The following is a 27,074-nucleotide window of genomic DNA, read 5'->3' as shown; positions in this document are numbered from 1 at the left end:
AATTTGGAGGAGAGCAGTTACCTAGTGTATCTTAAATTGGTGAAACCTTCACACTGGCCTGTCTCCTGGTAGCACCTCCAGCCTCTGGACACTATGCTGACATACACAGCAAACCTTCTTCCCACAGCTCGCATTGATGTGCCATCCTGGATGAGCTGCACTACCTGAGCAACTTCTGTGGGTTGTAGAGTCCGTCTCATGCTACCACGAGTGTGAAAGCACAACCAACATTCAAAAGTGACCAAAACATCAGCCAGAAAACATTGGTACTAAGATGTGGTCTGTGGTCCCCACCGGCAGAACCATTCCTTTATTGAGGGTGTCTTGATAATTGCCAATAATTTCCATCTATTGTCTATTCCATTTGCACAACAGCATGTGAAACTGATTGTCAATCAGTGTTGCTTCCTAAGTGGACAGCTTTATTTCACAGAAGTTTGATTTACTTGGAGATATATTCTGTTAAGTGTTCCCTTTATTTTTTGAGCAGTGTAGTATGGTTGGGTAGTAGTTAATAATTTCTATCTGTCAATGACGTTGAGGACTTCCATTCTGCTATTGGATAACATGGACATAATTGCTGGCACTGTATTGTCTCTCAAGATCTGTAACTTTTTTTCTGTGTGGGCATTTTGTCCAGTTATTATTGTTTATATTTCGCATTTATAGATCGATATTTTGAGAGATATTTTCTTATATCTTATTATGCATTTATACTATGATCTCATATAATCATGTTATACTTCGTGCTTCACTGTTCTCTGTGGTGTCCTCGCTGGCCGTATCAGTCTATGCTCCATGACGCGCGGTCACCAGGTTCCCCACGTGCTTGCGGCGTGATGGATCATATGATGCGGTTGCCTTGGATGCGGCGGAGTAGCAGTGATTGCCATGTGTCATGCCACGCCCTCCCCACACCCATTGGCCGAGAGACTACACACCCCCTTTTCTATTGGCTCAAGGGTCCTTTTTAAACCCTACCCACCTTCATTGACGCCACCTCTTGAAGAAGGTTGCCGTGCCGAAAAGCGCATCAGGGTGAGCGCAATTGAGGAGCGTGTTCACATCCACTGTGGCTGTAAGTATTCTATAGGGTTCATGCTACACTCTTTTTGCTGCCGTTCTTTAATCTTTTTTCCTACTTAGGTGCATTTTCTACGCTTTAATATGTATTGGGATATACTTTTACCCTGTCGCCTAAGAGTCAGGGCACTGATACCACTTATAAAGATCTGCTGTCCCCGGTATGAGCTATCTATATTAGTACCTATATATAGACAGCGGTGTCACTAACCTCTTATATAGCAACTACTTCTGACCTACCTCACAAGCACCTGCACTTTTATTGAATGCTTCACTGCATTTTAATAATATATTCTTATTTTTTGGCAGCCCAAATATGTATTTACACCAGAAAAGAATCATGGTAATTTGTCTCATGCTCCTCATTAGTGCTCCTCCATTGTTTTACTATTAACTGTCTCTGTTTCTGCGATTCATATTTTTTCCTGTATAAATTATAATTAATAACATTTTGTAATTTTTTCACTATTATATGGGACTCTGACTTGAAGTTTTTTCCTCTTGTTTCTTATGTATAGAGGAGGATGTGGGGCCCATTATACTGTATACTGGTTGGCCCACGACTTTGTCAAAGTTTTCATGTTTTGAGTTTTACATTCCTGATGTAGAATCAGTCTGGGTAAATGTACATGGACATGGCAATAATGGAAAGCTGCTAACTGGACTTTGCTACAAGCCTCCTAATATAGCTGAACACGTAGAGGAGGAAATGCTGCAACAAATTAAAAAGGCAACAAAAACAAGTCATGGTGAAAAGTGTTGGCTCCCTTGAAATTGTTCCAGAAAATGAAGTAATTCTCCCAGAAAATTATTGCAATTACATGTTTTGTTATACACGTTTATTTCCTTTGCGTGTATTGGAACAACACAAGAAAACAGAGAAAAAAAGGCAAATTGAACATAATTTCACACAAATTAGGCCGGAAAAAATTGTTGGCACCTTGCCAAAATTGTGGGTAAACAACTTTGTTTCAAGCATGTGAAGCTTGTTCAAACGCAATTGTGGCAAGTAACAGGTGTGGGTAATATGAAAATCACAACTAAAACTAGATAAAAAAGGGAGAAGTTGATCCAATCTTAGCATTGTGTGCATATGTGTGCCACACTAAGCATGGAGAAAACAGAAAAAGGAGACGAGAACTGTCTGAGGACTTGAGAACCAAAATTGTTGAAAAATATCAACAATTTCAAGGTTATAAGTCCATCTTTAGGGATCCGCATGTTCCTTTGTCCAAGGTGCGCAGCATAATCAATAAATTTACAACCCATACAGTCAAATATGGTGGAGGTTCAAAGGTGTTTTGGGGTTGTTTTGCTGCCTCTGGCACTAGGTGCCTTGACTGTGTGCAAGACATCATGAAATCTGAAGATTAGCAAAGGATTTTGGGTCACAATTTAGTGCCAAGTGTCAGAAAGCTGGGTTTGCGTCCTAGGTCATGGGTCTTCATACTTTACTTTCCCCTTGTTGACAGTGTGTTGCAGCCTCCCCTCTGGTTCCTCAGGAGGTATGAGAAACTCCTCAACGGCTTATTAGGGAGTTAGGTCTGTGGTGGTGTTTTTAGTTGTGCAGCTAGGGCCTTTCTTGTCTGTGCAGAGACTAGTTGTGTGCAGTTGCAGCATTCTCCCCTGTGTGGGTTCTCCGGTGGTTATCAAGATGTGCCTTCTGGTTAAAACATTTTTCATATTCTGAACATGGAAAAGGCTTCTCCCCTGTGTGAGTTCTCTGATGTTTGATAAGAGTTGATTTGTCTGTAAAACATTTCCCACATTCTGAACATGAAAATGGCTTCTCCCCTGTGTGGGTTCTCTGGTGCTTAAGAAAACTAGATTTCTGGTTAAAACATTTCCCACATTCTGAACATGGAAAAGGCTTCTCCCCTGTGTGAGTTCTCTGATGTTTGATAAGAGTTGATTTGTCTGTAAAACATTTCCCACATTCTGAACATGAAAAAGGCTTCTCCCCTGTGTGAGTTCTCTGATGTTTGATAAGAGTTGATTTGTCTGTAAAACATTTCCCACATTCTGAACATGAAAATGGCTTCTCCCCTGTGTGAGTTTTGTGATGTTTGATAAGAGTTGATTTCTCTGTAAAACATTTCCCACATTCTGAACATGGAAAAGGCTTGTCCCCTGTGTGAGTTCTCTGATGGCTTATAAGATAGGATTTCTGTACAAAACAATTCCCACAATCTGAACATGAAAAAGGCTTCTCCCCTGTGTGAGTTCTCTGATGTTTGATAAGATTTGATTTCTGTACAAAACATTTCCCACATTCTGAACAGGAAAAATGGTTTCTCTCCTGTGTGAGTTCTCTGATGTTTGATAAGATTTGATTTCTGTACAAAACATTTCCCACATTCTGAACAGGAAAATGGCTTCTCCACTGTGTGGGTTCTCTGCTGTGTGGGTTCTCTGATGTGCGATAAGATTTGATTTCTGTACAAAACATTTCCCACATTCTGAACAGGAAAATGGCTTCTCCACTGTGTGGGTTCTCTGCTGTGTGGGTTCTCTGATGTGCGATAAGATTTGATTTCTGTACAAAACATTTCCCACATTCTGAACAGGAAAATGACTTCTCTCCTGTGTGAGTTATCTCATGCCTAACAAGATTTGATTTCCGATTAAAACATCTCCCACACTTGGAGCAAGAAAATCTATTCTTCACTGTGTGAATTTTTTGATGTTTAAGAAAAGACTTTTTGAGAGGAAAACTATTTCTATATTCTGAATGTGAAAATGGCTTCTTTGCATTAGGAGCAGTTTGTTTTTTAATGCTTATTTTGTGACTTTGATTTTCAGAAGAGTAGAGAAAGTATTAGTGCCCCCATTTCAGGAGAGATTGTGCAGGAATCTGAATTCTTTAGGATTGAAAACATAATGTAATTTATGACATGGAGTGAATCCATGAAACCAGGGCTCGAGCCATGCCACCACATCTCCTGGAGGCGTGAATAGATGTATATTACAGCCATCAGCCACGCACAGCTTAGAGACATATCATGGCACAGGTGTAATGTTATTTATGTAGTTTATCAAGATCCTGTTTGAAGTTAGTTGGTTTAAAAAGAAATTGAAAAGTATAAAGGGAAACTATTGTTATTGTACAGAAATTCACACTTGTCCCTCACTGCACATTTAATGTTATCGATCAAAAAAGCAAACTTTGGCCAGAAAGACTGGACCTGGTCTTGTAGGGACCATATGAGCACATTCAGCAGCACAGAAGGGAGAGAAGGTAGATTCATCCAATAAGATATCAGGGATCTAGGAAGCCAACAGCATCATTACCCTCCGCTTTCTCTTACAGGCCCATCATAATATTTTTCTTCAAGTGATTTTCTCACTTGTCAGCACATTCTACGTACGCTGTCATTTGGCTTTGTAGTTTACAGATCTGGGCAGGTAACGGTCAGCGTCTACTAATCCCAGGGAGTAGGTGGATCCTCCAGGTTGTAAGTTCTATCGAAAAGGGCTTTCACAATTACACAAAGTAAATTGAATATTTTCGGACGGAGGAGAATGTTGTGGTCTATCGGCAAAATGGTGATCACACGATTGTGATAAGGCCGGACTACACCACCGATAAAGCAGCCAAAGCCGGTGACTGAGAAGAATCTGTGACTTCTCTGCATTTAGTGGTCACTACTCACCTGGGTAGTCATATGTAGGAATCTCCTCTTTACACCACTCATCACCCCTCACATATGTCTCTGTAGTATTAATATGGGTCAGATCTTCACCCTGAAACAAATATTATAAAAGTCACAGACAGAAGGAGAAGTCACATCTATGATCAGCTCTAATCCTGCCATCTCCACCATTCTCATTACACAAATCTAAAACATATTAATGGTGGATAAAACAAGACTGAGCACAAGACCTTCACAGCCATCTACACATCACAGGGGAGATCTCATGACACCTTCTCTCCATCTACCTGATGATCCTGAGGAACATTGGGATCTTCTTGTTTACAGTCCTGTGGAAGAAGAGGAAGGGGACATCTCTCTGGTGTTGTCCTCTTACTGGATAGATCTGGAGGAAACACATACAGGGACTGAATTCATTCTTTACATACAGATAATTATAGGCCTTGTGTATTTAGTCCTGTCTATTACCTGGTGATGTGAGGAGCTGGGGAACCTCCATCATAATCTTGTACAGATCTTTGTGTCCTTCTAAATACTCCCACTCCTCCATGGAGAAATAGACAGCGACATCCTGACACCTTATAGGAACCTGACACATACAATGATACCGTCATCCCCTCAATCCCTTCATAGCGTTACTGTATAATGTCCCAGCATTCCCAACAGTGTCACCTCTCCAGTTAGCAGCTCAATCATCTTGTAGGCGAGTTCTAGGATCTGGTCATTGATGTCCTCATGTATCAGGGGGTGAGGTGGAGGCTCCATGATTAACCTCTGGTTATGGAGAGACACATTAATAAATCTCACTACATACATTTCCAGAGTCCTCACCTCTCCAGTTCTGTCCATCTGTTATTCCCATAGATAAGAATGATGTAATGTGACGTCATCAGAACCTCTCACCTCTCCAGTAAGTCGGAAGAGGATCTCTAGGGTGAGGTGTAATATCCTCTCCACCATCTTGTCCCTGTCCATATCCATCTTTGAAAGGTAAATCAGGAAAATTTTCTTATATAGACGATCTTCACTGAGTGGATCCGGTGTTGTAGAGACCTGAACGAGAAGAAGATGAGCCGATGTAACATCATAAAAATCCTGTGTAATAATACAATTACTGGAGATAATAAGGGGAAACATATGAGGAGATTTATTATTTTTTATTTAGTTTTTTCTTTACATCTAGTAATAAAACCTACATATTTTAGGTCATAGCAACAAGCAATTCCATCCTCGAAGTCTGCAGCAGAATACGTTACTCATAGACTCACCTTCCATAACGCCAATTCTCGTCTCATTTTCCATCACTGGAATTGGCATTAGCAATAATGCAGGAGATATTTATTTCACGTGACATGAGAAATAACTACTTCATGATGAGGAAACATCTTCTACTATGGATCTAAAACCATATTTGGAGACAGTCCGTCACTGACTACATCACCACTGGCCGTCTGTATGAATGTTTCCCGTCTTCCCCGAGCTGTAATCTTCTATCAAGTTAGATCTCATGTCTGATTCACACACAGAAGTTTGAGGCTTTTATAAAAGCTGTTTTGTTTGCACAAATGCTGCGGAGAGAAATTATTTGATACTAAAGTCTACATGTAGAGTGTATTATGGGTTTTATTTCTAGACTTAGGCTTTCCTATATTACAAGAAAAAGCCCAGAAAAAAAGCAGATATTAAAAGGTTTCAAAAGAAAATTTACACCAACAATTCTTGTGAAAAGAAAAAACATGCAAAAGGCAGAAGACACATTTTGTAATTTTTTAACATGTTATGAACTCTTTTGGGCACCAGAACATAGATGTACACCTCAGGGATGGCACAGGTGCGGCTGCAATAAAATCCCTGGCAGTTTAACCACTTGCGCCTGCAAAAAGCAAACATGGCATCTAAGAAAGTGTGACAGAGTTCGGCTGAATGCCCTCCTCCCCCAAGTACTGGGCCTGTAATGTACAAAAGTCTATTAGGCCGGGCCAGAGGCAGAGTTCCATAACTTACTTTTTAACGCCTCCATAAACATTAGACTTAAGGTACATGGAAGCACTGATTTTGGTCAACTATATAATGTATTTGGGGACCTCCCTACAGATGCAGTCAGTCATACAAACCACAGGAAAGCTGGAATATTTGTGTATGGGGGAGTCTGGAGAGATAGCCGTCTGCCAAATGATCGTTCAGCCAACACTTATCTCATGTGTATGGGGCAGTTAGTATTACACTGACAGGCAGTGATAATACACGGCACTACAGTAGTACAGTGCATCACCTGAGCAATCAAAGGCTTCTGTGTTGTATGATCGCACTAATGAGAGTTATTTTAAAAAGTTTATAAAAAAGGTTTAAAAAAAGTTTTAAAGTGAAAATATCACAGTTTTAGCAAAAATAAATATTTGTCACTATAAGGAAAACATGCATATAATGAGAAAATGGAGAGGGAGGTCAGCTCACTGTTTATTTAATGCACCTTGTCTGAAGAACACAGCATGGAGCCGCCCTGGTCAGGGACTGTGGAGACCCGGGGTCTTCTGTGGGCGTAATGCTACTCAAACAACACAGGGTGAGGGTAAAACAGCGTGGCAATACTTTATAGAAACCATAAAGCGGACATTAAACATACAGAACAGTCCCAGAAAATACCCAAGATGGTACATTACACAGTCTCATCCTTCCATCTCTGCCTTTCTGGGATAGAACAGCTGCGACTTTGGAGACTTCCAGGGCCGACTACCCGGGCCCCCACAGAGAGAAGGTAGCGGCAAGCTAAGGAAGTCAACAGTCCATCGAGGTACAAGACCAGGAGACCCGATGGTCCCATCCTGGCCTCTCTGAGAGTTTCCATGGGACCAGACGACCAGTGGGTCCCTCCTGGCAACTCCAAATGTCTCCATGGGTTCTAGGTGACCAGTGGGTCCCTCCTAGCAACACCAAAACAGCATATCCATGGGGCCAAGTGACTTTTTCGTCCTCTCCTGGACTTCCCAAAAGTATCCATTGTCTCTCTGATGGTTAATGGAGCAGATCTGATACCCTTAGACTAGAATCATGTAGAATACAAATCTGTGTCTCTTTAGATGCCATGCAATCCATCTACTTTCCTGAAGGATCTCTCCCATTCTCCTTCCAAAGTCCTTCTGATGTTCCATGATTCTCTGTCCCAAATTTCATTCTGTCTACAGCACTACAGACACCCCTGTTTATATTTACATCTGTGTGAGGTCATAAAGCCCAGGTAAAAGAGGTAAGGGTGCAGGGATCACCTATCATTGTTTGAGCTAATCTATTTACATAGTTGGTATCACAGGGGCTGTTGTAAATAAACTTTCAGCTGACTTAGTACAATTTGTCATTAGCACAGTAAGCATGATTGCTTCCAAACGAATAGAATTCAGCATTCAGGGTTATACAAATACTATGACCTTTTTGATCAGCAAGAGAAATACAGCCCCTGACAAAGCTACTGTAGTAGCGATACGCGTAGGGCTTACCTCTCTACAGTGGACTCCCTCCGTAGGTATCTATGCCCTACGTGTATCGCTACTACAGTAGCTTCGTCAGGGGTCGTATGTTTTTTAACCACTTGTGTGTCCCTACATGAAATAAAGTTGCTATTGTATTTATTATTTAAGTAATTCTTATTATTTTTGGATGTGCATTATCTCACTGTGCAAGCTTTTCTCTACCTACTTCTTTTTGTGCTTTGTTGCACAGTTACCACTGCATCCCGTATCATATTTCAGTGATTTAGATTGTGTGGTGCCGACTGCCAAATATCTTAATAGATTAATGTCTTCTAATACATTTTTTAGCGGACCTGACGTGCATCCCACGTATTGTAGTTAACTCTCTATACACTCTATTAAATAAATGACCCCCTATAGTGTTACAATTGATGAAATTGTGTATTGAAAATTGCTGTACCGTTAGGTTTTCTTCAAATGTGTCAGTTTTAATAACATAGTTGCATGCTTTACAGGGTGTATGGCCACATTTAAAAAACCCCTTATAGGATAACCAAGTTACATTGCGTTTGATATTAGTTTCTTGCTTATTCCGCCTAGTGTAGAAGCCTTTTTGGATCCAAAACACAAACAAAATATGCAAAAGAATTTACAAAGTCTGGAGGATGCTATCTCAGACATCAAAAAAACGAAGTTTGAGAGAGATATCAAAGACTACGAGTCAAATTCAATTTACACATGGAAATGAAACAAACCAGGAGCTACTGTTCTGAAATACAGGTCACACAATAAATTCAAAGGAAATAGAGGAGAGCGGAGGTCAGCTTCACAAATCCTAATGTGTCCATGGGTTCCTCTAATTATAATTCTCTGAGGACTTATCTGATGCATCAGTGGGATCAACTAAAGAAAGATGGAACAAAAATAAATTCTCAAGAACGCCCCACAATCCAGCACAAAACAACGGGCGGACAGAAAGCTCAAACGTTCCCGGACATGTGCGTTCCATGCCGGAGTGCATCACGGTCTCCTATCTGCGCATGTGCATGTCCGGAAGCATGCGTACAACTCCGGATCGCATATGGTATTGGATTGCATACCACCAACATAGAAAAATCCTATCTCTGAGATCAGCATCATGGGAGACTAAAAACAAGTACTGCACATCCTCCCATCATGCAATAGGCATGTAGATCTACTTTATCACTACAAAAAATATGGGATGGTGGCCCACAGTATATTCCTAAATGGTCAAACTTGACCTCTATTGCACAATTAGAGATACACAAGGATCACCACACTTGTTAATGACGAAATAGTATAAGTGGAATATAATTGATAAGTAATAATTCTGATATAGAAGCTCAGATATCTCGGTGAAGTACAACAATATGTGAACCCCATTCACAGGGAACTGACTAGCAATGGGTAGAGCATAAAACCCAAAAATATAATCCAGAATGGGGCTGTAGTCACACAAAACAGGCATAGGAAATTTGCTCATTGAGTCCCTTAGGGGCTCGAGAATCCAGTCTAACAATCCACTCACTTTCCTTTCAGAGGATACATCTATTGTGATCACCTCCTCTCACATTGGGTTTAACCACCACAATGATACAAAAGGAGAGGTCTCTGGTTTCACCTCGATGTGCACTGTTCATGTGTCTCACTAATGGGATCTCCCGACCATGGCGTATATCGCCCAAATGCTCCCCTCCTCTCCTCCTAGACTCCCTGTTGATCTAGTCTACATACTCTAGGGGGCAGGTGCATGTGGCCATATATACTAGTCCTGAGGTTTTACAGCTGGAATAATCCCACTGGAAAAAGATTTTAACCATGGAGGAACTTGAGAAAGATTTACATGGTCTCATCCAATTACATGTACAACATTCTCCAGAGCTAAAGAAACCACAGATTCTTCTATCTAGCCAAGTCCCCTTGGGTGCAAGACCAACCCTTTCTGAAAGTTATTGTGGGAGTAGATTCCACAGCACCCTCAGGTCCGGGTCGACCACAAGTATATCCCAGTGTTTTCTGAGGATATGAAAGATACAGTCACTCTGATTGTCATAAGTTTTTCTTACTCGTGTAGTCCAATCTTCTTCTTGGTCTCTTGGATTGGTATGGAGGAGTGTCTCTCTCTCCCATTTTTCTGCAAATGATGAAGCGGAATCCAAAATGTACCACAAGTACCCATTATCCCTTAATCTGGTGTTCAGGTCTATTGCCTGTATATTAGATTCTGTGACATTCGAGCAGTACCTTCTCAAACGTAAAAATTGGCCCTTGGGTTTTCCTCTTTATATGGGGATGGGGGTGTTGGTTATCCCACTTCAATAGTTTATTAGTGCTTGAAGGTTTATGGTAGATGAGTGACCCTAGGGTCCCATTCCAATCTAACTTGATCAGTACATACAGGAACGTCAACAGGTAATAATTAGTGTTGGTCTGCCCCTTTAAATAAAATGTACTTTTCAGGTTATTCCCCCAGCACCCTCACTTATCTTCCCTTCTTTTGAGGCCCACAGAGACAGACTCTACCGGCCCTTCTCCCTGTGAGTGGCGGTTGTGGATCACCCTCCGGGCCCCTCCAGTTCCCTCCCGTCAGTTTGTGGATCATTTTGCCACTTGACTTCCAAATTTTCTATCCTATGACATCCCCACTCTCATCATGGGAGACTTTAACATCCCAATTGGCGATTCCATCTCCCCATCTGCAGCTCATCTTTTATCTCTAACTTCCTCCTTCAGCCTTTCACAGCTTGCTAATTCTCCTACACATGATGGAAATACTCTTGACTTGATCTTCGCCCGGCTCTGTTCAATACATGACTTTACTAACGCTCCTCTTGCACTCTCTGATCACAACCTTCATTCATTCTCTGTCAAGGACTGTCCCCCTGCTCAGGACACACCCACTTTCCACACTTACAGAAATATACAATCCATTAACACCCAGAAATTTATCAAAACGTTGCAAACATCATTGGCCCCAATCTCCTCCCTCTCATGATCTGACTCTGCACTGAAGCATTATAAAGAAACATTGCAATGCTCCCTGGATGAAGCTGCACCTCCTACATAGAGAACAACTCGGCACAGACGGCGACAACCCTGGAACACGCCGCAAACACGTCTTCTCCAGCGGTGCTCCAGGTGCGCTGAAAGGCTGTGGAGAAAATCTAATCTCGCCGAAGATTTCCTCCATTATAAATTTATGCTTAAAACCTATAACTCTGCCCTTCACCTCTCCAAACAAACCTACTTTAACAACCTCATAATCTCACGGTCCAATAATCCTAAACGCCTGTTTGACACTTTTCACTCTCTCCTCAATCAAACAGCACAGGCCCCCGACCACCGACCTCAGCGCTGACGATCTGGTCAATTATTTCAAAGAGAAAATTAACCATATCCGACAGAAACGTTTCTCTCAATTCTCAAATGTAATGCATGCTCCTCCCTCCCACACTGCATCTTGCTCATTTTCTGACTTCGAACCAGTCACGGAAGAAGAAGAAAAAAACCATCCCTGGACCAGAACAGTGCTGCTAACTACAGACCTGTCTCCAATCTTCCCTTTATCTCTAAACTCCTGGAACGCCTCATCCATTCCCGTTTGATCCGCTATCCCTCAGATAACTCTCTTCTTGACCCTTTACAATCTAGTTTCCGCTCTTTACATTCTACTGAAACTGCCCTCACTAAAGTCCCTAATGATCTACTAACAGCTAAATCTAATGGTCACTACTCTCTGCTGATTCTCTGGATCTCTCTGAATCATTCGACACTGTGGATCACCAGCTCCTCCTCACTACGCTCCGCTCTATCGGCCTCAAGGACACTGTCCTCTCCTGGTTCTCCTCCTACCTCTCTGACCGCTCCTTCACTGTATCTTTTGTTGGCTCCTCTTCTTCTCCCCTTCCCCTTATTGTCAGGGTTCCTCAAGGATCAGTCCTAGGCGGCCTTCTTTTCTCCTTATACATCGCTCCTATTGGACAATCAGAAGATTCGGTTTTCAGTACCATCTCTATGCTGATGACCCAATCATACACCTCTTCTCCAAACATCACCCCGGAATTATTACAAAACACCAGTGATTGTCTTTCCGCCGTCTCTAACATTATGTCCTCCCTCTATCTAAAATTGAATCTGTCAAAAACTGAACTACTCGTATTTCCTCCCTCCACTAACCTACCTGTGCTGATATTACCATTTCCATTTGTGGCTCCACCATTACTCCCCAGCTACTAGCAACATGCCCACTGTCTTGGGGTCATACTTGATTCAGATCTTTCCTTCACTCCTCATATCAAATCACTCACTCACTCGTGTCATCTACACCTCAAAAACATGTCTAGATTCAGAAATTTTCTTACTTTTGACTCTGCAAAAACTCTTACTGTAGCTCTTATTCATTTTCGTTTAGACTATTGCAACTCTCTACTAATCAGTCTCCCTCTTTCTAAACTCTCCCCTCTCCAATCCGTCCTGAATGCAGCAGCCAGGATCATATTCCTCGCCAACCGCTACATCGATGCCTCTTCCCTGTGCCAGTCATTGCACTGGTTGCCCATCCAATACAGAGTTCAATATAAACGTATCACTCTCACCCACAAAGCGCTCCATGTTCAGTACCCCCCTACATCTCCTCCCTCGTCTCAGTCTACCACCCTTCCCGTCCCCTCCGTTCTGCTAATAACTTTAAACTAAACTCCTCTGTAATCCGAACCTCCCACTCCCGTCTCCAAGATTTCTCGCGTGCTGCACCAATTCTTTGGAATGCACTACCCAGGATAATTCAATTAATTCCCAATACGGAGAGATTTAAGCGTGCCATAAAAACCCATTTCTTTAGACCGGCCCATCACCTCAACACACTTATCTAACTGTCCCAGTTTGGCCCATATTAAAATTTTCTTCAAAATCATGCTCATACAATCCATGCAGTGATTAGCCTCTGTCTGTCCTGTACACATACTGGCTAGCGACCAGTTCATGTAGTGTTATGTACTTACCCTATTTACTATATTATAGCTGTATTATAGAATATATGTACATTTTACCTTTGTGTCTCCTCTATTTCCTTATAGACTGCAAGCTTGCGACCCTCACTCCTTTTAACATCTGAGTTATGTTTATTCTATAAAGTCTGTATTGTCTGTATAAGTGCCCCCTAAAATTGTAAAGTGCTGTGGAATATGTTGGTGCTCTAAAAATCAAAAATATTATTATTATTATAATTAAATTCAGATGTAAATCTAAAGCCCACTCTATTGAAGTTGAGTTCCCCGACAAATGAAAAAGATTGTTCACTCGTCCCCGACAAGATGATAAAAATGTAGTCAATATATTTGTACCATACCCCAGTATATGGATGCCACCACTTATAATCATCTCTGAATATTGTGGATTCCTCCCACCAGTCCAGGGATAAGTTAGGATATGAGAGGGCACAGGGGCTCCCCATCGCAGTACCCCTGAGCTGGAGGAAGTACTGCCTGTCAATAAGAAAGAAGTTATGAGAAAGAGGGAATTTTAGAAGATCCTCCATGAAGTCATTATGTCTGCTACACTGTATTGATCTCGATATAAAGAAATGTCTGTGTGGGGGCATCATACATCCTGCATAAGGGGTATAATGAAGGCATTACACTGTGTGGGGGGCATCATACATCCTGCATAAGGGGCATAATGGGGTCATTACACTGTGTGGGGGCATCATACATCCTGCATAAGGGGCATAATGGGGACATTACACTGTGTGGGGGCATCATACATCCTGCATAAGGGGCATAATGGGGGCATTACACTGTGGGGGCATCATACATCCTGCATAAGGGCATAATGGGGGCATTACACTGTGTGGGGGCATCATACATACTGCATATGGGGCATAATGGGGGCATTACACTGTGTGGGGACATCATACATACTGCATATGGGGCATAATGGGGGCATTACACTGTGTGGGGGCATCATACATCCTGCATAACGGGCATAATGGGGGCATTACACTGTGTGGGGGGCATCATACATACTGCATAAGGGGCATAATAGGGGCATTACACTGTGTGGGGACATCATACATCCTGCATAAGGGGCATAATGGGGGCATTACACTGTGTGGGGGCATCATACATCCTGCATAAGGGGCATAATAGGGGCATTACACTGTGTGGGGACATCATACATCCTGCATAAGGGGCATAAGGGGCATAATGGGGGCATTACACTGTGGGGGTCCTGTACTCTGAGAACAATACGTTTCCTCCCTTCCTGTCTCCATAGTTGGGTCGTATGTATCTATTACAGGAAACAGAACAGAAACCTTATGATTCTTATAAAGGGACAACACAAGACCCCCAAAGAGTCTCCGTGCTGAAGGGGTTAATGCCCCCTGCGCCCAGTAATGGGGTCTCCACATACCTCCACCTGCAGAGCCGCCACCACATATATGGCTGTTGTGTGCGCACAGGAGCTGTGATGAGGTCACAGGAGGGGAGGAGTCAGGGGTCACATGATCAGGGGCCTCAGTGGATGCAGGACTCTGCCTTGCTGGTTGTCATGGTGATGGATGAGCTGAAGTTTATGTGTGGGGTCAGGAGGGGTTTACAGTGTGGATGTAGCAGAGCCGCGTGTATACGAGGTGTACGGAGCGGAGCCGCGTGTGTACGAGGTGTACGGAGCAGAGCCGTGTGTGTACGAGGTGTACGGAGCAGAGCCGCGCATGTACGAGGTGTACGGAGCAGAGCCGCGCGTGTATGAGGTGTACGGAGCAGAGCCGCGCATGTACGAGGTGTACGGAGCAGAGCCGCGCGTGTATGAGGTGTACGGAGCAGAGCCGTGTGTACGAGGTGTACGGAGCAGAGCCGCATGTGTACAAGGTGTACGGAGCAGAGCCGTGTGTACGAGGTGTACGGAGCGGAGCCGTGTGTACGAGGTGTACGGAGCAGAGCCGTGTGTACGAGGTGTACGGAGCGGAGCCGCGCGTGTACGAGGTGTACGGAGCGGAGCCGTGTATGAGGTGTATGGAGAGGAGCTGCGCGTGTACGAGGTGTACGGAGCGGAGCCGCGCGTGTACGAGGTGTACGGAGCGGAACCGCGTGTGTACAAGGTGTACGGAGCAGAGCCGTGTGTACGGAGCGGAGCCGCGCGTGTATGAGGTGTATGGAGAGGAGCTGCGCGTGTACGAGTTGTACGGAGCGGAGCCGTGCGTGTACGAGGTGTACGGAGCGGAGCCGTGTGTACGAAACATACGGAGCGGAGCCGTGTGTGTACAAGGTGTACAGAGTGGAGCCGTGTGTGTATGAGGTGTACGGAGCGGAGCCGTGTGTACGAGGCATACGGAGCGGAGCCGTGTGTGTACGGAGCAGAACGTATGTAACAGAAGTAGTTAGTGTACGATGCCGTGTGTGCGATGCTTCGGGTATATAGTCTGCAGTGCAGACATTTGCTGAGTGTGAGGAGCGAGTGGAGTCTGGAGAATCTCAGCTGTTCCCTCCATTGATGCAGTAAACAGCGCGCAGCAATGATAAATGAGATTGTGATCCTTGGTTGTGAATATCGGGACGTTTCAGTGTAATAACCTTTCTCAAACACTCGCTGGATGGGGGCACTGTGGGCAGGAATAGCTTATAGGAGGCTGCACAATTTTTAAAGCAGTTTCTCAACAATGAGGCAACACCAGAATGTGGCAGAAGATCTCGCTTCCACGGCTCGGAAGGGAAGAATCACTACAGTGGGTACGGAAAGTATTCAGACCCCTTTACATTTTTCATTCTTTGTTTCATTGCAGCCATTTGGTAAATTCTAAAAAGTTCATTTTTCCCATTAAAGTACACTCTGCACCCCATCTTGACTGAAAAAAAAACAGAAATGTAGAAATTTTTGCAAATTTATTAGAAAAGAAAAACTGAAATATCACATGGTCATAAGTATTCAGACCCTTTGCTCAGTATTGAGTAGAAGCCCCCTTTTGAGCTAGTACAGCCATGAGTCTTCTTGGGAATGTATTTCACACCTGGATTTGGGGATCTTCTGCCATTCTTCCTTGCAGATCCTCTCCAGTTCCGTCAGGTTGAATGGTGAACGTTGGTGGACAGTCGTTCTCAGGTCTCTCCAGAGATGCTCAATTGGGTTTAAGTGAGGGCTCTGGCTGGGCCAGTCAAGAATGGTCACAGCGTTGTTCTGAAGCCACTCCTTTGTTATTTTAGCTGTGTGCTTAGGGTCATTGTCTTGTAGGAAGGTGAATCTTCGGGCCAAGTCTGAGGTCCAGAGCACTCAGTAAGAGGTTTTCATCCAGGATATCTCTGTACTTGTTCATGTTTCCTTCAATTGCAACTAGTCGTCCTGTCCCTGCAGCTGAAAAACACCCCCATAGCATGATGCTGCCACCACCATGTTTCACTGTTGGGATTGTATTGGGCAGGTGATGAGCAGTGCCTGGTTTTCTCCACACATACCACTTAGAATTATCACCATAAACGTTCTATCTTCGTCTCATCAGACCAGAGAATCTTATTTCTCATGGTCTGGGAGTCCTTCATGTGTTTTTGAGCAAACTCTATGCAGGCTTTCATATGTCTTGCACTGAGGAGAGTCTTCCGTCGGGCCACTCTGCCATAAAGGCCCGACTGGTGGAGTGCTGCAGTGATAGTTGACTTTGTGGAACTTTCTCTCATCTCCCTACTGCATCTCTGGAGCTCAGCCACAGTGATATTGGGGTTCTTCTTTACCTCTCTCATCAAGGCTCTTCTCCCATGATTGCTCAGTTTGGCTGGACGACCAGGTCTAGGAAGACTTCTGGTGGTCCCAAACTTCTTCCATTTAAGGATTATGGAGGCCACTGTGCTCTTAGGAACCTTAAGTAATGCCGACATTCTTTTGTAACCTTGGCCAGATCTGTGCCTTGCCACAATTCTGTCTTTGAGCTCCTTGGGTAGTTCCTTTGTGCTCATGATTCTCATTTGGTCTGACATGCACTGTGAGCTGTGAGGTCTTATATAGACAGGTGTGTGCCTTTCCAAATCAAGTCCTATCAGTTTAATTAAACACAGCTGGACTCCAATGAAGGAGTAGAACCATCTCAATGAGGATCACAAGGAAATGGACAGAATGTGACTTAAATATGAGTGCCTGAGCAAAGGGTCTGAATACTTATGACCATGTGATATTTCAGTTTTTCTTTTTTAATAAATTTGCAAAAATGTCTACATTTCTGTTTTTTTCAGTGAAGATGGGCTGCAGAGTGCACTTTAATGAGAAAAAAAATGAACTTTTTAGAATTTACCAAATGGCTGCAATGAAGCAAAGAGTGAAAAATTTAAAGGAGTCTGAATACTTTCCGTATCCACTGTATATGGTTTCTGGATTGCTGCTGTGTCTGGAATATTGTGCCGCTGCCAAAACAGCAGACCCCCTCTCCCACTATAGTGACCCCACTTAGGAAACGATATTCCTCTGGTATTAGAGGTTAAAAATACAAAGGGACATGATGAATTCTAAGTCTTTTCTTTAGACTATGGACTTCTTAGGGTGCCAACCTCCACAGTCATTCAGTGTTAGTAGTAATAAGGGTGAAATAGTAATTATCAATAAACCCCATCCTATTTCCTCTCATCTCCCAATGTGCCCGTCCATCTTTGTTATCATTTTTATTCTATTTCATACAAAGACTTAGAATTCATCACGCCCCTATGTATTCTAAGCCTCTAATCCCACATTTGTTATTATTCCGCCCCCACGATGGGCGTAAAGGCTGCTGGAATAATTATGTCTAACATTCTGGGAGGGTGTCATGGGTGTATCAGGTTTGACAGACAGTCGTTCTGGATCCAGCTGTAGAAGGTTGCTGTGCTTGCCTTTGCAGACACCTTTTTGATTCTTTCATCCCTGTAGTGTAGTGCTATCCTCTCACTAGGACCCAGCAGTGATCTCTTTCTGCTGCTAATTGACACACCCTTGCTTGATATTTAAAAACCCACAGTGTCTCCAGAGAGTCACCGGTGAACTATTTTCCTCTGTTCAGGCCTGGAGTTCTAGCTGTCGGCTAGTTTCTTCTTGGAGTTTCTTGGTGATTAGGGACGATAGGGGAGTCAGGGTATTGTAAGATGTGCCTAGGGGGTCTCCTCTCTCATTTTCCCTAGTTGTTGGGTTTCCCCCATTTTCCCATCGTCATACATTTGGTCCTTCCCTTCTACTTTGAAGAACCTAATATATAATACATAATTTCAGTTGTTTCACACTTTTTTGTTAAGTATATAATTCCACATGTGTTAATTCATAGTTTTGATGTCTTCAGTGTGAATGTACAATTTTCATAGTCATGAAAATACAGAAAAATCTTTAAATGAGGTGTGTCCAAACTTTTGGTCTGTAATGTATCAACCAGATATGGTCGTCATTGTGTCCATGGAGTAAGAGAGAGAAGTCACATGTCTTGTGATTTTACATCCAGTCCGAGAGGGGTATCTCCAGCCCCCGATGTGGGGGACTGATATCACCAGCCTATTGTATTCTCCCATTTTCCCCCATCACTGACTAAAGGCCCTGTCACACATAACGAGATCGCTAGCGAGATCGTTATTGCGTCACGGTTTTGGGATCGCTGGGGAGATGTCAAACATGCAGAACTTTCCAACGATCTTGGCCGCCCCAGCGATCTAACCAACGATCTCGGTGGTCGTTGGGACACTTTCACACAGCAACTATTTCAACGATCCACACCTTGATAAGGGCTGTACTGTGTCACAAAGGCGTGCATAAAATTGCTTTTCCGCGCCCCCCTCATGTCCAGCTGGTGGACGCTACTGCGTTCTGATTGGGTGGCCTTGGTTTAACACTGTCTCCGGTCAGATGAGATCTCTACTGCGTCTCCATTTAAAATGGAAACTCATTTGAGACCCCAAGCAATACCTACCTCGCTAAAGATGCCTGATTTCTTCAAAGTGGAGTCACAGCCGGGGAACGCTGGTGGGATCTGAAAAAAACAAGGACGCAGTAGTGACCACCAATCGGGGACGAGGAGCGCAGAAAAGTCCAATTTATGCACGCCTACATGTCTCAGTTCTGAATCGCTAACGAGGTCGTTGATAAGGTGTCAAATACAGCGATGCACACTGCCCAGCGGGAGCGCAACGACCCAGGAATGGTCCAGGAAGCTTTGTAACGATCAGCGATCTCACAGCAGGGGCCTGATCGTTGCTACCTGTCAGACATAACGAGATCGCTAGCGAGATCGCTGTTGCGTCACAAAAACCGTGACTCATTAGCGATCTCGCTAGCGATCTCGTTATGTGTGATGGGGCCTTAAGAGCTATGATGAACCCTGGTAACCTCAGCTGATAGGACAGAAGGGAACTGGTGTTACGAGTTGTATACACTACCTTTACACAAATCTGCTTCTGATTTGCCCAGACTGAGCTTCTGTTCAGAGAAAAGTCCTTCCCCCTCCAGCAAAGCACACTGTCTTATATACACACTATATATATATATATATATATATATATATATATATATAATAAAATAATATATGCTCACACACACACACATGAGTGGAGCAATATTCATGTGGGATAATATATGTATATATATTATATTATATGTATATTGACATCATAGGTCGACCTCAACTATCAGAGACAAAATGAGAAAACAAATCCTGAAAATCACATTGTCTGATTTGGAAAGAATTTTTTTAAATATATATAAATATGCATGTATTAAATGATAACAAATATTAATTTCATATATAAAGAGATAAAACTCAAATAAAAGCTGCGACACCTTCCCATAATGGCTACAACCAGCGGGATCAAAAGAGAAAACGTATTCAGAACATACCCCGGCCCCCTCACACCACCCCAACGCCGTATTGCTGATGCTTCATCAGGGGCACTGTGATTTTCTTTGGATATTCTATCTCTCAATGTTAAAATTAATCAACCCTTAAAATTATAGACTGTTCATGTCTTTGTCAGTGGGCAAAGTTACAAAAACAGCAAGGGATCAAATACTTATTTCCTTCACTGTATATAGATATACACACACACACTGCTCAGAAAAATAAAGGGAACACTGAAATAACACATCCTAGATCTGAATGAATGAAATATTCTCATTGAATACTTTGTTCTGTATAAAGTTGAATGTGCTGACAACAAAATCACATTTATTAACCAATGGAGGCCTGGATTTGGAGTCACCCCCAAAAGTAAAGTGGAAAAACACACTACAGGCTGATCCAACTTTGATGTAATGTCCTTAAAACAAGTCACAATGAGGCTCAGTATTGTGTGTGGCCTCCACGTGCCTGTATGACCTCCCTACAACGCCTGGGCATGCTCCTGATGAGGTTGCGGATGGTCTCCTGTGGGATCTCCTCCCAGACCTGAACTAAAGCATCCGCCAACTCCTGGACAGTCTGTGGTGCAACGTGACATTGCTGGATGGAGCGAGACATGATGTCCCAGATGTGCTCAATCAGATTCAGGTCTGGGGAACGGGAGGCCAGTCCATAGCTTCAATGCCTTCATCTTGCAGGAACTGCTGTCACACTCCAGCCACATGAGGTCTGGCATTGTCCTGCATTAGGGGGAACCCAGAGACAACCGCAGCAGCATATGGTCTCACAAGGGGTCTGAGGATCTCATCTCAGTACCTAATGGCAGTCAGGCTACCTCTGGCGAGCACACGGAGGGCTGTGCGGCCCTCCACACCATTACTGACCCACTGCCAAGCCGGTCATGCTGAAGGATGTTGCAGGCAGCAGATCGCTCTCCACTGCGTCTCCAGACTCTGTCATGTCTGTCACATGTGCTCAGTGAGAACCTGCTTTCATCTGTGAAGAGCACAGGGCGCCAGTGTCCTGTACGGTCTTGGGCTGTGAGCACAACCCCCATCTGTGGACGTCGGGCCCTCATACCACCCTCATGGAGTCGGTTTCTAACCGTTTGTGCAGACACATGCACATTTGTGGCATGCTGGAGGTCATTTTGCAGGGCTCTGGCAGTGCTCCTCCTGTTCCTCCTTGCACAAAGGCGGAGGTAGCGGTCCTGCTGCTGGGTTGTTGCCCTCCTACGGCCCCCTCCACGTCTCCTGGTGTACTGGCCTGTCTCCTGGTAGCGCCTCCAGCCTCTGGACACTATGCTGACAGACACAGCAAACCTTCTTGCCACAGCTCGCATTGATGTGCCACCCTGGATAAGCTGCACTACCTGAGCAACTTCTGTGGGTTGTAGAGTCCGTCTCATGCTACCACGAGTGTGAAAGCACAACCAACATTCAAAAGTGACCAAAACATCAGCCAGAAAGCATTGGTACTGAGATGTGGTCTGTGGTCCCCACCTGCAGAACCACTCCTTTATTGAGGGTGTCTTGCTAATTGCCGATCATTTCTACAAGTTGTTTGTTCCATTTGCACAACAGCATGTGAAATTGATTATCAATCAGTGTTGCTTCCTACGTGGACAGTTTGATTTCACAGAAGTTTGATTTACTTGGAGATACTGTATATTCTGTTAAGTGTTCCCTTTATTTTTTTGAGCAGTGTAGTATGGTTGGGTAGTAGTTAATAATTTCTGTCAATGACGTTGAGGACTTCCATTCTGCTATTGGATAATTTGGACATAATTGCTGGCACTGTATTGTCTCTCAAGATCTGTAACTTTTTTTCTGTGTGCGCATTTTTTGTCCAGTTATTATTGTATATATTTTGCATTTATAGATCGATATTTTGAGAGATATTTTCTTATATCTTATTATGCATTTATACTATGATCTCATATAATCGTGTTATACTTCATGCTTCACTGTTCTCTGTGGTGTCCTCGTTGGCCGTATCAATTTATGCTCCATGACGCGTGATCACGTGGTTCCCCACGTGCTTGTGGCGTGACGGATCATATGATGCGTTTGCCTTGGATGCGGCGGTGTAGCAGTGATTGCCATGTGTCATGCCACGCCCTCCCCACACCCATTGGCCGAGAGACTACACACCCCCTTTTCTATTGGCTCAAGGGCCCTTTTTAAACCCTACCCACCTTCATTGATGCCACCTCCTGACGAAGGCAGCCGTGCCAAAACGCGCATCACGGTGAGCGCAATTGAGGGGCGTATTCACATCCACTGGCTGTAAGTATTCTATAGGGTTCATGCTACACTCTTTTTGCTGCCGTTCTTTCATCTTTTTTCCTACTTAGGTGCATTTTCTAGGCATTAATATGTATTAGGATATACTTTTACCCTGTAGCCTAAGATACCACTTACAAAGATCTGCTGTCCCCGGTATGAGCTATCTATATTAGTCCCTAAATATAGACAGCGGTGTGACTAACCTCTTATATAGCAACTACTTCTGACCTACCTCACAAGCACCTGCACTTTTATTGAATGCTTCACTGCATTTTAACAATATATTCTTATTTTTTGGCAGTCCAATTATGTATTTACATCAGAAAAGAATCATGTTAATTTGTCTCATGCTCCTCATTAGTGCTCCTCCATTGTTTTACTACTAACTGTCTCTGTTTCTGTGATTCAGATTTTTTTCCTGTATAAATTATAATTAATAACATTTTGTAATTTTTTCACTATTATATGGGACTCTGACTTGAAGTTTTTTCCTCGTTTCTTATGTATGGAGGAGCATGTGGGGCCCATTATACTGTATACTGGTTGGCCCACGACTTTGTCAAAGTTTTCATGTTTTGAGTTTTACATTCCTGATGTAGAATCAGTCTGGGTAAATGTACATGGACATGGCAATAATGGAAAGCTGCTAACTGGAGTTTGCTACAAGCCTCCTAATATAGCTGAACACGTAGAGGATGAAATGCTGCAACAAATTAAAAAGGCAACAAAAACAAGTAAAGGTGAAAAGTGTTGGATCCCTTGAAATTGTTTCAGAAAATGAAGTAATTCTCCCAGAAAATTATTGCAATTACATGTTTTGTTATACACGTTTACTTCCTTTGCGAGTATTGGAACAACACAAGAAAACAGAGAAAAAAAGGCAAATTAAACAATCTCACACAAAATAGGCCAGAAAAAATTGTTGCCACCTAGCCAAAATTGAGGGTAAACAACTTTGTTTCAAGCATGTGAAGCTTGTTCAAACGCAATTGTGGCAAGTAACAGGTGTTGGCAATATGAAAATCACAACTAAAACTAGATAAAAAAGGGAGAAGTTGATTCAATCTTTGCATTGTGTGCATATGTGTGCCACACTAAGCATGGAGAAAACAGAAAAAGGAGACGAGAACTGTCTGAGGACTTGAGAACCAAAATTGTTGAAAAATATCAACAATTTCAAGGTTATAAGTCCATCTTTAGGGATCCGCATGTTCCTTTGTCCAAGGTGCGCAGCATAATCAATAAATTTACAACCCATACAGTCAAATATGGTGGAGGTTCAAAGGTGTTTTGGGGTTGTTTTGCTGCCTCTGGCACTAGGTGCCTTGACTGTGTGCAAGACATCATGAAATCTGAAGATTAGCAAAGGATTTTGGGTCACAATTTAGTGCCTAGTGTCAGAAAGCTGGGTTTGCGTCCTAGGTCATGGGTCTTCATACTTTACTTTCCCCTTGTTGACAGTGTGTTGCAGCCTCCCCTCTGGTTCCTCAGGAGGTATGAGAAACTCCTCAACGGCTTATTAGGGAGTTAGGTCTGTGGTGGTGTTTTTAGTTGTGCAGCTAGGGCCTTTCTTGTCTGTACAGAGACTAGTTGTGTGTAGTTGCAGCATTCTCCCCTGTGTGGGTTCTCCGGTGGTTATCAAGATGTGCTTTCTGGTTAAAACATTTTCCATATTCTGAACATGGAAAAGGCTTCTCCCCTGTGTGAGTTCTCTGATGTTTGATAAGCGTTGATTTGTCTGTAAAACATTTCCCACATTCTGAACATGAAAATGGCTTCTCCCCTGTGTGGGTTCTCTGGTGCTTAAGAAAACTAGATTTCTGGTTAAAACATTTCCCACATTCTGAACATGGAAAAGGCTTCTCCCCTGTGTGAGTTCTCTGATGTGTGATAAGAGTTGATTTGTCTGTAAAACATTTCCCACATTCTGAACATGGAAAAGGCTTCTCCCCTGTGTGAGTTCTCTGATGTTTGATAAGAGTTGATTTGTCTGTAAAACTTTTCCCACATTCTGAACATGGAAAAGGCTTCTCCCCTGTGTGAGTTCTCTGATGTGTGATAAGAGTTGATTTGTCTGTAAAACATTTCCCACATTCTGAACATGAAAATGGCTTCTCCCCTGTGTGAGTTTTGTGATGTTTGATAAGAGTTGATTTCTCTGTAAAACATTTCCCACATTCTGAACATGGAAAAGGCTTGTCCCCTGTGTGAGTTCTCTGATGGCTTATAAGATAGGATTTCTGTACAAAACATTTCCCACAATCTAAACATGAAAAAGGCTTCTCCCCTGTGTGAGTTCTCTGATGTTTGATAAGATTTGATTTCTGTACAAAACATTTCCCACATTCTGAACAGGAAAATGGTTTCTCTCCTGTGTGAGTTCTCTGATGTTTGATAAGATTTGATTTCTGTACAAAACATTTCCCACATTCTGAACAGGAAAATGGCTTCTCCACTGTGTGGGTTCTCTGATGTGCGATAAGGTTTGATTTCTGTACAAAACATTTCCCACATTCTGAACAGGAAAATGACTTCTCTCCTGTGTGAGTTATCTCATGCCTAACAAGATTTGATTTCCGATTAAAACATCTCCCACACTTGGAGCAAGAAAATCTATTCTTCACTGTGTGAATTTTTTGATGTTTAAGAAAAGACTTTTTGAGAGGAAAACTATTTCTATATTCTGAATGTGAAAATGGCTTCTTTGCATTAGGAGCAGTTTGTTTTTTAATGCTTATTTTGTGACTTTGATTTTCATTAGTAGTCGGTAATGAATCAGAAGACAGGACGTGTTTCATAGGATCAGATGACAGATCTTTGCTGGGAAGGGATGATGGTAAATCTGGAGAAACGTCAGTCACTTCAATTGTATTCTGTGGGATCTGAAAATTATCTGATTTGAAAATTGAAGATGTCAGCTGTCCCTCTGATCTCCGGGTACAGTTATCTGCCAAGAATAAAACCAATTATTATTTTTTAATAAAAAATCCTTGAATTTTATATTTCTGAACATTTCTACTTAAACTGTCCGTAAATAAAGGCAAGTTATATAAAAAAAAATTCACTTATTCACCAGGACAATGACCATCTAATAGAAAACCTCATAGGATGAACCAGTGGAGCGTGGTGTTCAACTGTTTGTTCATTCTGCCTCCCAAATATGGAGTAAAAGGCACAGGCTCTGTCCAGCCACTAAGATTAGGTAGCCTGGGACCAGTAGTACCATCCAGTCTGGCAGTATGGGTGTGTGTGCTGTCCAGCTGGAGTAATCTGCTCCCTGCTTCAGCCATATGGAAAGCACCGCACCCTACTAAAGCTGGAAGCATATTGCCGGAAGCTGCCAGATCCAGCCTTGTTCTCCTCTGGTTCAGTCCTCTGTGATCAGCTCCCGGCTTGTGTATTTGGTTCCTGGTGTGACCTCGGCCCGTTTACTGACTACTCTTGTGTCTTCTGATTTTGTACTTTCTCTGCCCTCCTGGTTCTGACCCGGCTACCTGACTATTCTGCTTCCCATCTCACTCCACAGAACAGCAGGTAACACCGTGGCCCAAGCCTAGGAGTATCTGTGTAAGGCCAGATCCATGTAGAGGGGTTAAAGGGTGATCAGCAAAGTAATTTGTGAAATCTGTAAACAGGGTAGATAGTGACAAGCCTGTTTGTGGTGGCCATCTTTTGAGCTGCCAGTAGACCATGAACAGCGCCCCCAATACATTGTGTCTGCGAACTACTCCAGGAAAATCTGCATTCCTAATAGCTAAATGTCGCTCCTTCCCTTCTTACCCTGCCATGTGCCCAGACAGTAGTGTACAACCGTATATAGGGGATTGTCAGATTCAAGAGAAGTTGGAAAATAATTTGTAAGGTCCATTTGTTTCCTATTATCCTTTGTGAAGAATTCCAAAATTATCACTACATAAAGTGACACACGTCAAATTTGAAAAATGGGGCCGATTAGGAACATAAAACTGTCTGCGGGAAGGGGTTAAATCAGAGGATTACTGAAGTCAAAAACTGAGCATAGACAATAAAACATCTACTGAAATGATCAAACTCAACAGTCTTCATCAGAGAAAAATGAGTAACTAGTGGAGAAACCTCTCTGGGGTAATTAGAGTCTGGGGCTCGGGGGCTCTTCATCATCTAAACTATCGTAAGGGACAATATTTTCTGTCACATGAGTGTCAAGAAGAAATATTAGACATTTAAAGTGAAGTTTTTTACAATACTGCAGAGCTGAGGGGTCTTAAATTTAGATCTCTGGCATTTGGAAGAGGCAATGGAGAACTTTTTGAAAGACTACCAGGGAGTTACAGAGACACATAAGTGAGGCCGGCCGATCCCACCACAATCAGACTATCATACAGAATGAACTTGTAAAAAAAAGAAAGAATATATGTAACATCCCCAACAACAAAATATGTATGAAGGAAGAAATCCAACACTAAACCGGAGTTGCACTCATTTATGGTGGACCATTGGAGGTATGATGAGTCCTGACCAGAAGAGTAGAGAAAGTATTAGTGCCCCCATTTCAGGAGAGATTGTGCAGGAATCTGAATTCTTTAGGATTGAAAACATAATGGAATTTATGACATGGAGTGAATCCATGAAACCAGGGCTCGAGCCATGCCACCACATCTCCTGCAGGCGTGAATAGAAGTATATTACAGCCATCAGCCACGCACAGCTTAGAGACATATCATGGCACAGGTGTAATGTTTTTTATGTAGTTTATCAA

The 27,074-nt window shown here is 42.9% G+C and overlaps 1 pseudogene; it reads right to left on the bottom strand.

Moving 5' to 3' along the window:
* Positions 1–2,176: 2,176 nt before the first annotated feature.
* The window catches only part of LOC141191717 (uncharacterized), a 36,242-nt pseudogene continuing 11,344 nt past the window's right edge, over positions 2,177–27,074 (bottom strand).

This window comes from Phyllobates terribilis, unplaced genomic scaffold (assembly GCF_046119375.1).
Source record: "Phyllobates terribilis strain yellow unplaced genomic scaffold, ASM4611937v1 Scaffold_51__1_contigs__length_9155689, whole genome shotgun sequence".
NCBI lineage: Eukaryota > Metazoa > Chordata > Amphibia > Anura > Dendrobatidae > Phyllobates > Phyllobates terribilis.
Note: the sequence above shows the minus strand (reverse complement) of the source record. Positions and strands in the feature narration are given on the sequence as shown.